At 35.9% G+C, this 12,081-nt stretch overlaps 1 protein-coding gene across 1 annotated transcript in view; it reads right to left on the reverse strand.

The window, feature by feature from the left end:
- The window catches only part of Erbb4 (erb-b2 receptor tyrosine kinase 4), a 689,271-nt gene that overhangs the window by 327,086 nt on the left and 350,104 nt on the right, over window positions 1-12,081 (reverse strand). The window lies entirely within an intron of this gene.

Here is a 12,081-nt window from a genome sequence, read left to right on the forward strand (position 1 = left end):
TTTCCTTTTTTTTTTTTTTTTTTTTTTTGTGTGTGATATTGAGGATTAAAATGAGGGCCTTCACATTGCACTTCTTTCTTGTCTCATTTTTTACATCTTAGTTTTGAGCCTAGTTCTTGCTAAATTGCTTAGACTGGGCTCTAATTTGCAATTCCCCTGCCTCTGCTTCTCAGAGTGCTGGGATAGCACCCATGTGCCACCATGCCCAGCTCGAAATTGGCATCTTTATCTACATAGACTATTAGGGAAAATGGCCTCGACATGACAGGCATAGTTGTCCCATAAATTCCTACAAGGACTCAAAAATAAAAACACTAGCTAGAAATTATGTGAAATACTTTCCTTTGAAGCTTGTTTCTGAATTTCAGGCTAGATTATGGCATATGGCTTATTGTGTAGAAAGAATATGGAAACCTAGTCAACAATAAAGTTTTTTCTATAACAAGTTTGTAATTAAACCTCTGTGATTTTTATGTCAATTGTGAATTTAGCGTTTAGCAAAGTTAATCATACTGTAAAAAGTATCAAATACTTATACCAGATATTCCCATCTTGGCCCATTGTGTTTTGTTTTGGGTATCAGGGATCGAACTCAGGCCCTTGTGCTTGCAAGGCAGGTGGCGGAACCACTGAGCCAAATCCCTGTCCCACTTGGCCCACGGTTCTTAAATCTGAATTTAGATGATCTGCTCACTTGGGGTGTTATGGAAGGAGACAGCAAGTGACACAGAGAGGCAGCAGAATGGAAGCAAAATAAAAAAGTTTACTCCATCGATGGGGATCGATGACACCTAATGACGGTGTCCTGATCGACTCCTCCATTGGGGTACAACTCTTACTTTTATAGGGTTTTATAGCTTTGATCTTACTCAGTTGGTTACATTGCATTTTCACAGATACCTAAAACATGATAGCAGGGCAGCTGAATTCCAACCCCGATGCAGTTCTTTGTTAGGGAAGTTACCTTTTAGATTCATTCAATTGCCTACTCAGCCAGGGGGAAAGGAGCTTGTTTGATTAACAAAGCTAACCATGGTTCTTTTCACTTACAGACTTTTGTGGGGAGGCTAGGTATCTCCGGTACTGGTTGATTCTGAACTAAGTAGGTTGAGGGGCAAAAGTTATCTTATATTGTGACATTTCCTAAATTTTCATTTATTAAAGTTTTCCCTATCAGGGGAGCCCCCAGTAAGCCTGCAGAGACAGCTGCTCTCACAGTCACAGCACACGTTCAACAGACCCCTTCCTTGGGGTGCACACCAGCCACCCTGGTGGTTTCCTCTTGGAAGTGAGCCTTGTTATTTCCAAGTTACATACTTCAGCTCACTTCTTGTAATCTAGTATGAGGATCCTTGCTACCACAGTTTATTGAAAGCAATTCTGTTTGTGAGAGGCTGCTACTGACATCACCAGTGTATAATATCCTGTCACTCTGCCATCTGTTTATTTAGATCTAAACACATTATAATCACATAATGCAAGCTCGTTCTAGCTGACAGGAAAAGGACTCCATCTGGGCCGAACAATATAACTTTAATCAGTGATAATGATAATTATTATTAAAAACTTACTGCAGCTCCTTTGTATGAAGCTAATAAATTGAAATTGATTTATACCAGCGGAAATTAGAAAGGACTGTGAGACAAAATAGGAAGCATTAAAAACTTTTTGGAATATAAACTTTATGAGAAAGTAACAGTTAATGTGTTTTCTTAAAGGTGTAAAAATCCTTTAAATCGACCCATTAAGTGGTCTGTTAAATGAAGATATCTAAAGTAGAGCATGATCTACCATTTAATGTACTACATCTTTAATTGTGTTTGGGCTAATAAAATATTTAACTTTATTGTTTGTGGTGAGAATACAATTTATCTGGGGGAGAGAGAGGAAAGAAAGAAAGAAAAAAAAAAAAAGAAAAGGGAGGGAGGGACCAAGGAAGGAAGGGAGGAAAGAGAGAAATTCCAGGCTAGGAAGGAAAACTAAGTAACATTAGTAGGAGATATTTTCATATTCTTAATATTATCTTGTAATTACATTAACATTTTTTGACTTCTTATTTTTGAAATTTAAATTTCACCACCCAGAAATGGGTTGCCAGCCTCAATACTAAAAGGCCCATAAATATGCAAAATTTCTATGCTTCAATATATGTTACAAAATACATTTAAAGTTTAAAGGCATACTGTGGGAATATTGTTTATGGATCTGAGAATAAAATCGGGCAAGGCTCACCTATTAGAAACAGGTGATATAGTACACACACACACACATTTATATAACTTAATTTTGAATGTCTACTGTGAGGTTTTGTTTGTTCATTTCCAGTTTTCATCTGTATTTAAAAATACCTATTAGTGTTATAAAAGCATGCTATCAGCAGCTGCTTCTCTTCTTGGGTTTTATTTTGACTTATACTCCCTATGCAGCCCCTTTGGGAACCAAAAAGAAGTGGTGACTTGGCCTACACATTTCAGAATTCCACGCCACCACTGTACTTGAACCTGAACGCAATGTGCTTCTATGAGCACTTGCTAAGCTGACCCTCCCTTTGTCTATCTGGAGCTCTGAATATTTTAGCTCTGCCCAAGTGCTCAGTTCAGTTTAGAATTTAAAATGGTACCACATATGGTACTTGTTTCAAAATTGTTTTCACGAGTTTTGCAAAAATATGAATGTGACAATATCTGACCAAAATCTTTACTCAGAGATATTGTGGAATTAATTGCTTATTCCACTTTCTGACCTGCTGCCTTCTTTTGATTCTTACGGGTAAGTGGGCAGTGCAGCTCTATAAAAAAGTACAATTAAATGCTTTAAAATATTTTCTACCTTTTGTGCTCACCATTTCTGCTGCACAAAAGTGTCAGAGATAATGGGATAAAGTGCTTCCATAGTAATTATCTATCGTAGGAGAAACAATAAAACTTTCCACTAGCTTTCCTTTCTACCTTCTCTCTACCTACCCACTCATAATTATTTTGCAACTTTGTTCTGTGTATTAGGTACTATATTAAGGACTGAAGGTAAAATTTTGAGCTAAACAAGCATGCACGTTACCACTCTCACAGAAATTATAATTAATTTAGATTGATTCTGCAGATCAAAGGTTTGACTATTGTGTATCTAGTGGTGTCCTTTAATGTTTTTAAGTGGGAAATCCAGCATATACGTATTTAACAGCCCCTAACCCAGGAAAGAAGAGTTGGAACAAGCCAGGCTGAGCAACATCACTTTAATGAATTGTGTAGGAATTACAATATAATGGCTTGGGATTCTGCTACATTCCTTACACAGCCGTTTATCTTCATGTCATCTGAAATGAAATCACGAACATTTCAGTGGGAGGGTAGGTACAATATCTGCAAGGTTCCTTGTTTGTCTTCTAAAAGAAACACAAATGCCCTGTGTGTTGCTAGGAATTTTTTTTTTTTCCTGCTGTCTGTTTCAACGTGTAGAGTATTCTCAGAAGTTCTGATTTCAAGAGGAATAATGACTATGTAGGTCATTTTGTGGATTAGTTTTATAAACTATTTTTCCTAGGAGTATTTTTTTAACAACGGCTAAAAGAGAAAAATTAATCACACACCAGAATAACTAAATGGAAACAATTTGGGGGATTTTGCCAATGCTGTCCAAATCTGCCCATTCCCATGACTCAACTTATTACATTATTATTTTTCATTTTTAATGGAAATAATTATTTTAAACTTATGTGAGATAACAGGCCACCTTTTCACTTAAAATGAAGACTCTGATATTTCCATATGTCTTAGTGGAAGCAATTATTCAAAGTAATATTTTTGGTCATCCTCACTTCACCAAAGAAATGAAATGAAACATAAAACAAAATTTTAAACAAACATTCCTGTCTTTCACAATTTTATTCATCTTCTAAGTAAGTATTGATTATTCCATGTCAGCATTATTTTAATTCACAGGTGATTACCCTCTGCACTGACAATTTATTATTCATCATGGAAGTTAACAAATACAACTCAGTTCACCTTTTATGCTTGCCTGGCAGATGTTATTAAAAATATAGCTTTTGCATTTTTTTAGGAGTCCTTGAACTGCTTTTATATTTTTAAGAGTCATAATTCACGCCTGAAGTTTTGCTTGTTTGTGTCACTGCCTGACAGAAAAGATGGAATTCAATATCTATGTCCGCATTGCTTTCTGCAAGTAATATGCTGGGATAGTTGAAGAATTACAAAATATGGAGTCACTGGCAACCATAAAAGATTATATCTTTGGATTGCCTGTAGCTAAAGGCAATGCAGTTACATTCCTGGATTCTTCTAGCCAGTCCTTTCAAAAACTGGCATTCTTGACCTCTTAAAGTGACCTTTACTGGGAAAAGAAGTGAGAAAATGTTATCTTTCTCATGACAATATAATTCAAAAAGGGGAAAGAAGCATTTACTGAAGGCCTGTGCTAAGCCAGTACCTACTTTTAGTGGAGAAAATAAAAAGAATGAATACATCAGTGTCTTGCCTTCTAAGAGCTCTCTGGATTTTGAAAATAGAGAAGTAAGCAATTAGGATAACCCTCATATTTATTAAAATATAGATGTGCATAATAAAATGTACAGAAGGATTTGAGAAAGGCTCTGCAGAAGGGTGAGCATTTCAGATGATGGATTCAAATCCTGAGTTTGTCGAGTAGAGAAGAGGAGGTAAGGGGAGGCCTAGGATTAACCAAAATTGTGACACAGAGGCCAAGATGAGCACAGCTCTTTGGACAATAATGTGTATTAATCTTACTTGAGAACTGTTTAAGTAGGAGCAGCTGAAGTGTGAATATGCATGGTTTGAAAGCTTTCTAAATAGTTTGGGGTTTACTCTGAATAGGTATTCTGGAGTTGGCCATGGTTCTGAGCATTGAAATTATATGGTTTGGCCTGAAAAACAGAAACTGGCTTTAAAACACAGTTTCCAAAAGTTAATGTTGATGTTTGCGTAGCTGGTGCAAGATGCTAGTTTTATAAACTTGTATGAGTAGGGATTCTGATACTGATGGCTCCCAAACGACAGAGTGTAGGAGATGATGATGGGGCATATAATTACAAGCTCTTCAGAAGTTTAACTCCTCCTAATCAGTGGCTGCTGGAGGGCACAGTATTTCCTCTGGTACAGTGTCAGACAGGATTTCAGATGGGACAGCTAATGGACAGGCCGGTTAATGTGGCTCACAGAGTTGGGTAATGGTTTGCAGATAATAACCTCTTTGAAAATTTCATTTTTCTTGAGCTTCTCTAGAAAGATAGACATATCTGGAGGAGAAAATTATAATTATAGAAATCCCAGGGGTAAATGGAAGGGTGGATAGAGTGAATTTGGAGAAATCAATGAGTGACATTTCTCAAAACCTCTTAAATCATAAATAAAAGGAGCCAATTACTCCATTAGCTAGCTTGACTGTAGAACTGTCTTTACAGATTCTAGTAGAATGGTCAGATAAACACAAATTATGCTGTCAAAAAGAAAAGTGATAATAATCTATTTAGAACATTAGATTGCTGATTTTTTCCTGGTAGATAATCTGCTGGTATCTACTTCTGGATGTGATCATAGCAATGACTGGTATAATCTAATGTAGATCATGCCAAAATAAAATAAACACAAACAATCAGAATGCATCATCTTTCACATGGAGTGGAAAGATCAGTTGCCATGCAATCTATGTCATTATTGTCCTACCCTATGTTCTACATTCCTATAAACAAACCTTCAAAATTTGTAAGCTGTTATAAACAATAAAAGTGGATTTCAAGAGAATAATGGTAAGCAGCCCAGCTTCTGAAAATTTATTATTTTAATAACACCATGACTAGAAAAACTTAAATTCTCTAAACAATTTTGTTACAAATCAAGCAATTAAAAAGATTAATTATTATTGTTTCCAGCTGCTAACACAGAGTAGAATATAGAAATTCTACCTACTGTGGAACGGAATAAGCTTCAATTGATGTCCAGTGCATATCTAAACATATAAGCAAAGGCTCTGAACAAATTGAAAAGCATTAGCAACAAACATAAAGAATGCATTAAGATACGTCTGCTGTTTTCCATCTACAGCAATAACTATAAAGAGCACTTACTGGGAACCCTGCAGGACCACCGAGAGCACGCAGGGTTCAATCCTCTGGATGATATCCTCTTGTAAACGTAAATTCACAATTTGCTCAGCCATATGTAGTAGTTCTTCCAGGCATATTGTAAGCATTTTACCTACGTTAACTCACTTAATCCTCATAGAATCCTAGTAGGTCGACACCTTCCCACATTTATACCGACAGTCCAGACTATGTGGAACCAAACTTATGCCCTAGTCTGCTTAAAAACATCCATATGTGAATGATTAGGAGGAATTTGAAAATGAATATGTCTGAAACTGAATCACTGTTCTTTCCATCCAGTCAAAAATTATTCTTCTAACCCACTCACCGTCTCAGTCATTGGCAGCTCCGTCCTTCTTGAAGGGCATGCCAAATACTTGGAGTCATCCTTTAGCATTTCTTTTTTTTTTTTTTTTCACAGCCCTGATTAAAACTCTTTAATATAGGCAGTTGTCACTAACTTCAAAATGCAATTCAATTAACTTCTTTCCATCTGTACTATTTTCAGTATTAATCTCTTGTTGGATTAATGCAATAACCTAATGTATGTCTCAGCTTCACTATGGCCTCTTGGCATATCCCTCTTCTCAAACAGCCACAGTGATCTTAGACTATATCAAATCTCCCAGCTTCCCATCTTTTTCAAAGTAAGGGCCAAAGTCTTAGCCAGGTTTCCAAGGACCAAGTATATTTACTCTTCTCCTCTATATCCCCAATACTCTTGTCTGCTCCTATTTTTCTCCTGCTCACCCCTCTTACTCTTACCTTCTGATGGTTTGGGGGCACTCAGGGTGCACTCCCCATGTTCACTGGATCACTCCTTCTCAATAGCTAGTGGCCAAGTCTTAATGACTTGGATGCCACCTTTCAATGACTTCTCTGATCCATTACTATTAAATATTAATTATTTCAGGTGCATTTGTTAGATTTTATTTCTAACACATGTTCGATTTGGAAATATTACAAAATGCAGAACAAATGCATGACAACATAAAAATAATTGATAACCTTTCCATTGTGCAATTATTCCTGTTTTTGAAATATATATACATATATATACACATATATGTATATGATATAGTTTTTTAACATAATAAATTTATAAAGTTTTGTGACCTTCCATTTTCACTGTACACTTTATTCTAAATATTTTAGGTGTATTAAATAGACACAAATTTTGGTGAATTTAATATCTGTCCTACATACTATAATGAAATTACCCAGTTGCTTTATGAGCCATTTTTGCTAGTATATGTAGGAGACAATAGATACCTTTCATGAAAATACATATTAAGCAAACATTGCTAATTTCTTATCATTTTTAACATTTGCAGCTAATGGAGTCTGAATATTTGCATGAACTCACAGATGGCTGGTGTACATATGCGGACATATGATAGAAAGATTGATACCTTGGCCTGCCCTGGGTTGATGTGCTTGAACCAGCAGTGAGCCAAGGGGCTCTGTATCCATCTATCATATTTGACCTTTTAATCAGAGTTGGATAAAACATTTGAAATATGCTTGCTTTATTTGCACAGACACAATCCTGGAGGAGGGAGCAAATCCTCTAACAGAGGAGAATCATTGAGATTTAAACAACATTTGGTAGATAAAATGGTCAAAACTTGAAATCATTAGATTGAGCAGCAGCAATTCAAATTGCTGCATTTGTGGTTGTAAAACAATATTTTATGTAAATACCAACCAATAAGTACTCATACACAGTCTACTTGGATGGTACATGTCAGAATTTCTCACTCTGTACCATTTGTACTGTTCTGGAGGCAGGTTAATTCACTTCTCTCACTTGTTTTTCTTTTTGTATGTTATACTTAAGAGTTTATTTTCAGTATGGAGGTTTACACCATGCTTCATAATTTAGTGTAAACAAGATCATCAACATTATCAACTGCACCAAATCTCTAAGATATTTATTGGACACATTCTGCTATCTACATAGTGGACTGAGTGCTTTAAACATATCTCACTAAATTTGTACAACAACACTGGTGCACACATACTATTATTTCTATTTTATGGTTAAGAAAATGGAAAGCATCCTTTAAGTAGATACTTTTCTGGTACATCAGTCCTTTTTACAACAACATGTTCATTTGTCAAAACATTTGCTCTTACTCATTTTTTTATTTCTAATTCACAATTACTTTGACTCTTTTATTTGCTTATTAAAGTGTAGCAGTAAATGGGGTTAAAATAATGTCAATAAATATAAGCATATTTGAGTATTCGTCATCTATTTCTAAAGAAGAATGTAACAGAAAATTAGTGTCTACTTTTTCCAGAAGCTCAGATAGTCCAAATACTATTGAATACATAAGCAATTTAAAATATTGCCGAGTATTTCCCTAAATGTTCATATAAATTAAACACTTGGAGAAGTGCTGCTCGATGCAGAAAATACAAGCTTTACTAGAGGCTAGTGAAAGGCAGAAGACACCAGCTTTTGTCTGCCTTTTTGTCTGTCTCCACTACTTACATCTGTTGAAATCTTGAGAAAGGAATTATCTAACTCATGAATAAAGTATAAAATACAGATGATGATACCTACTTCATATGTATGCTAGCACTGGTGATTAACTGGTATAGCATATTAAAATGGGTGGGATATAATAAGTACCAATCAATATCTGTTCCCTTCTCCGTCTATCACAATTCCTGTATACAAACACAGTAGAGATGGGAAAATTACAAGTTCCAGCCCAGCCTGAGCAACTTAGTGATTTAGTGTGACACTGTCTCAAAATTTTAAAAAATAAAAATACACTCAATGAGGAAATTAAGAATGACTAGGCATGTAGTTCACTGAGTAGGCCCTGCAGTCTAGGCCCTGTTTCCAAAAAAAAAAATAGAGAAAAATAAGTAGATAAATCCAGTAATACAGGTACAGAAGTCTTTAGGACAGAGTAGAAATGATTCCTAAGATGTCACAAGTCAGGCAATGAGGGGAGACGTGGGATTCAGGAACTTTGGGAAGTCTACAAAAATGTGGATTTCTGGATGCCAAAATTCAAACAAAAGGGGTGTATCCCTCTTAAGGCATATTAAATGGTATCTAAAGCTTTTCCCATGATGATCGCTATGAATTTCATCCTTAAGTCCCTCACTCACCACACTCTATACCAAAGCTGTTCCCTCCTGTTTTCCCCTATGACCAATGACCAACTGTTACCTGTTATATCATTATTATGTGAATTATGGACTCATACAGACTCCATTCTCTAAATATTTTATTGTGTCATTTGGCTCTCAGTTCAAATCAGTCCACTTTTTATTATGTATCTTGAATATGTAATACAACATCCTTAGAAAATGAGTTAGAGAAAGAGAGAGAGAGAGAGAGAGAGGGAGGGTGGGTCAGCCTGTGGGTATATATAGGTGGAAGGAGAGTTATATCTGTTTGATCTGGTTGGCCGAAAAAAATCAGGCAGACACAATGCTTGTGGAAGTAGGGAAAGAAAACTGAATATTCCTACGATTGTAATCTTTAAACTGTCAGAGTAGACAGCACTAGAGTGGCAACGCATTGTTTCTCTGTATTTCACTAGATCATGAAGAACTTCCTGTAATGTATGTGCAGGAAGGAATCCAGATGGAGCCTCTGCTTTCATCTGACTTCCAGATGACGGCTGTAACAACAGACTCATCTCCTGGAAGAATTAATATAAAATCGGTAGTATTGTGGGGAAACTGGGTTGGATGAAATTTTTACAAGTTCCATAATGGAAGGAACCATTTGCTCTTCACAGTTTCTAACACTGCTCAAAACACAGTAGATTTCTCAGATTGAATAAAGCAACACTTCTCTACAAAGAGGCCAATATTTTCACACCACAGTGATAACACAGCTTCTCTAACCCTGAGTAGATTCTGAACGGTCTTAAAATGTCTGTGGTTTGGGACTTTATAATTATGACTGGGGCCATTAATCTTGTGGCCTCCATTTTTTATTATATCGGAGATGGAGACTGAGTTTTCTTTACAGATTGCAACCCTGTAGCACTCAGTTGGGTAGATGAGACATCACTGAGACAGATAACAAAGAAAAATGGGTTACAAATTGGAGAAGATTAGGCAGCTTCCCGGCACTACAATAAAGTAACTTCCGAGGTGTAGCAGCCAGAAGTCTTATCTTATGTTACTTACATTTTCTAATCTGCCAAAGGGCTTTAGGACTGTGTGAATGGGAACATACATGTGTGTGTATGTATGCATGTGTATGTGTGTGGGCACGTGTGTGTGTATGTTTCTCCAAGCATTCACACTTTAAAAATCAACATTAACGAACAATAACATTTCTAAAATGCTCTTGTAAGCCTGAGTGAAAAGAGATTTTAAAATTGAAAGAGGTTAAAAAACAAAACAAAACCCAAAAGTGACCAAGTAAATAATAAGCCTACAACGTCTTTATGTAGAATAGTTTCATTAATTTACCTTTGAATTTAATTTACAAAAACTAAAAATCACGGATAATGGCTCCATAGTATATCCAATTCTATCAACAAACTATCTCAGTTTCCCCTTCATATACGAGGCAGATCTGTAATTGAGTTACATTTACAGGAAAAATAAATGATGTGTAGGCCATTGTATAGATATTTGCTGTATACCACTAAAAATTATTTATGCCTAAAGCAATCTGACTTCCTATCATCTGGCCCCAGTTTGTTGTTTCCTAAAAAAATATTTTGTTTTATAATTATCTTTACCAAATATTGTCCAAATAGAATCAAAATCCTTGGTAGGTAACTTGTTAAAAATTTAGTCACAGTTTAGATGTATTACAATTTTACTATGGGCCATTCATAGTTATAGGCAACTCATTTCTTATGACAAAGGGGAAACCACTGCTACACATTGGGAAATGGAGGCCAGAGAAGTTTCATAGCTTGATTAAGATCATATAGAAAGTGAAAGTGCCAACTGGAGCCTAGGAATGTTGGCTGCAGAGTTCACACCCTTAAGCAATCCAGCCATGTATCTAATTTAAATCGGAAGATTCAAGAATGAACAGAAATTCAGGATCCAGAGGATAGATAGAAACATGGGTAGGAAGACAAGTTTACATCACAATAAGACCCCGTATCTGGTGGGATCAGTGCACATAGCGAAGTTCAATGGGTTTTAAAAGGTCTAGAAAATATTATGTAAGGATGTTGAATGAGATCATTAATAAAGATGCTTATTCAAAGTCATTTAGGGCATAGCTTACATGGAGTTAGTGATGATATGGGGTCATGGTCAAAATCTGTAACATACGTGATTAATGAGCAGGGGTTAGCAGATGACAACAGGCAGACAGGAATGTGTTATAAGTGATATCAAGAGCACTAGAAAAAGTGTTCCTGCCCATACCACTCCTTATGCTCACACTCTGATATATGGTGCTGGAAAACTAAGGGATGGCTGAGTAATATTTAGGGTAGAATACAGGATAGTCATATCTTCTTGGAGGACCAGATTTCAACCATACACACTTAAAATAATTTTAAACTTAAAATGTATTGAGGACTCATTAAAGGGCAAGCATAACCTCAAATATTTTCAGATATTAACACAATTCATTCTCATGTGATAAAAGGGGGGAACAGCAGGGCTAAGCAACTGCACTTAGAAACTCATAGAGTCAACCTTCAAACTCATGTAAAACCCAGAGTCCGAGTTCAGCCACTAGGCCACACTTCACAGAAGAGAAGCAGGGGAGAAATCAGAGGATGAAAATTCCAGAGGCTTTGCCGCAGAACAGGTAAGGATTTTGAATGAGTTCAGGTGAAAAGCTTTGGTATGAAGATAAGAGAGAGGAAGAGGAGTCTTGTCTAATTGTTCTCCCTCCATGATGGAACATTTCCTATTGGCAAAGTATTCAACAGATATTATATTTCTACTCCTAAATCCATTTATTATCCATTTATCATTGTTTTTTTTTTTTTTTTTTTTTTTTT

This window comes from Fukomys damarensis, unplaced genomic scaffold, assembly GCF_012274545.1.
Source record: "Fukomys damarensis isolate Sample0158 unplaced genomic scaffold, DMR_v1.0_HiC HiC_scaffold_16, whole genome shotgun sequence".
In the NCBI taxonomy this organism is placed as follows: Eukaryota; Metazoa; Chordata; class Mammalia; order Rodentia; family Bathyergidae; genus Fukomys; species Fukomys damarensis.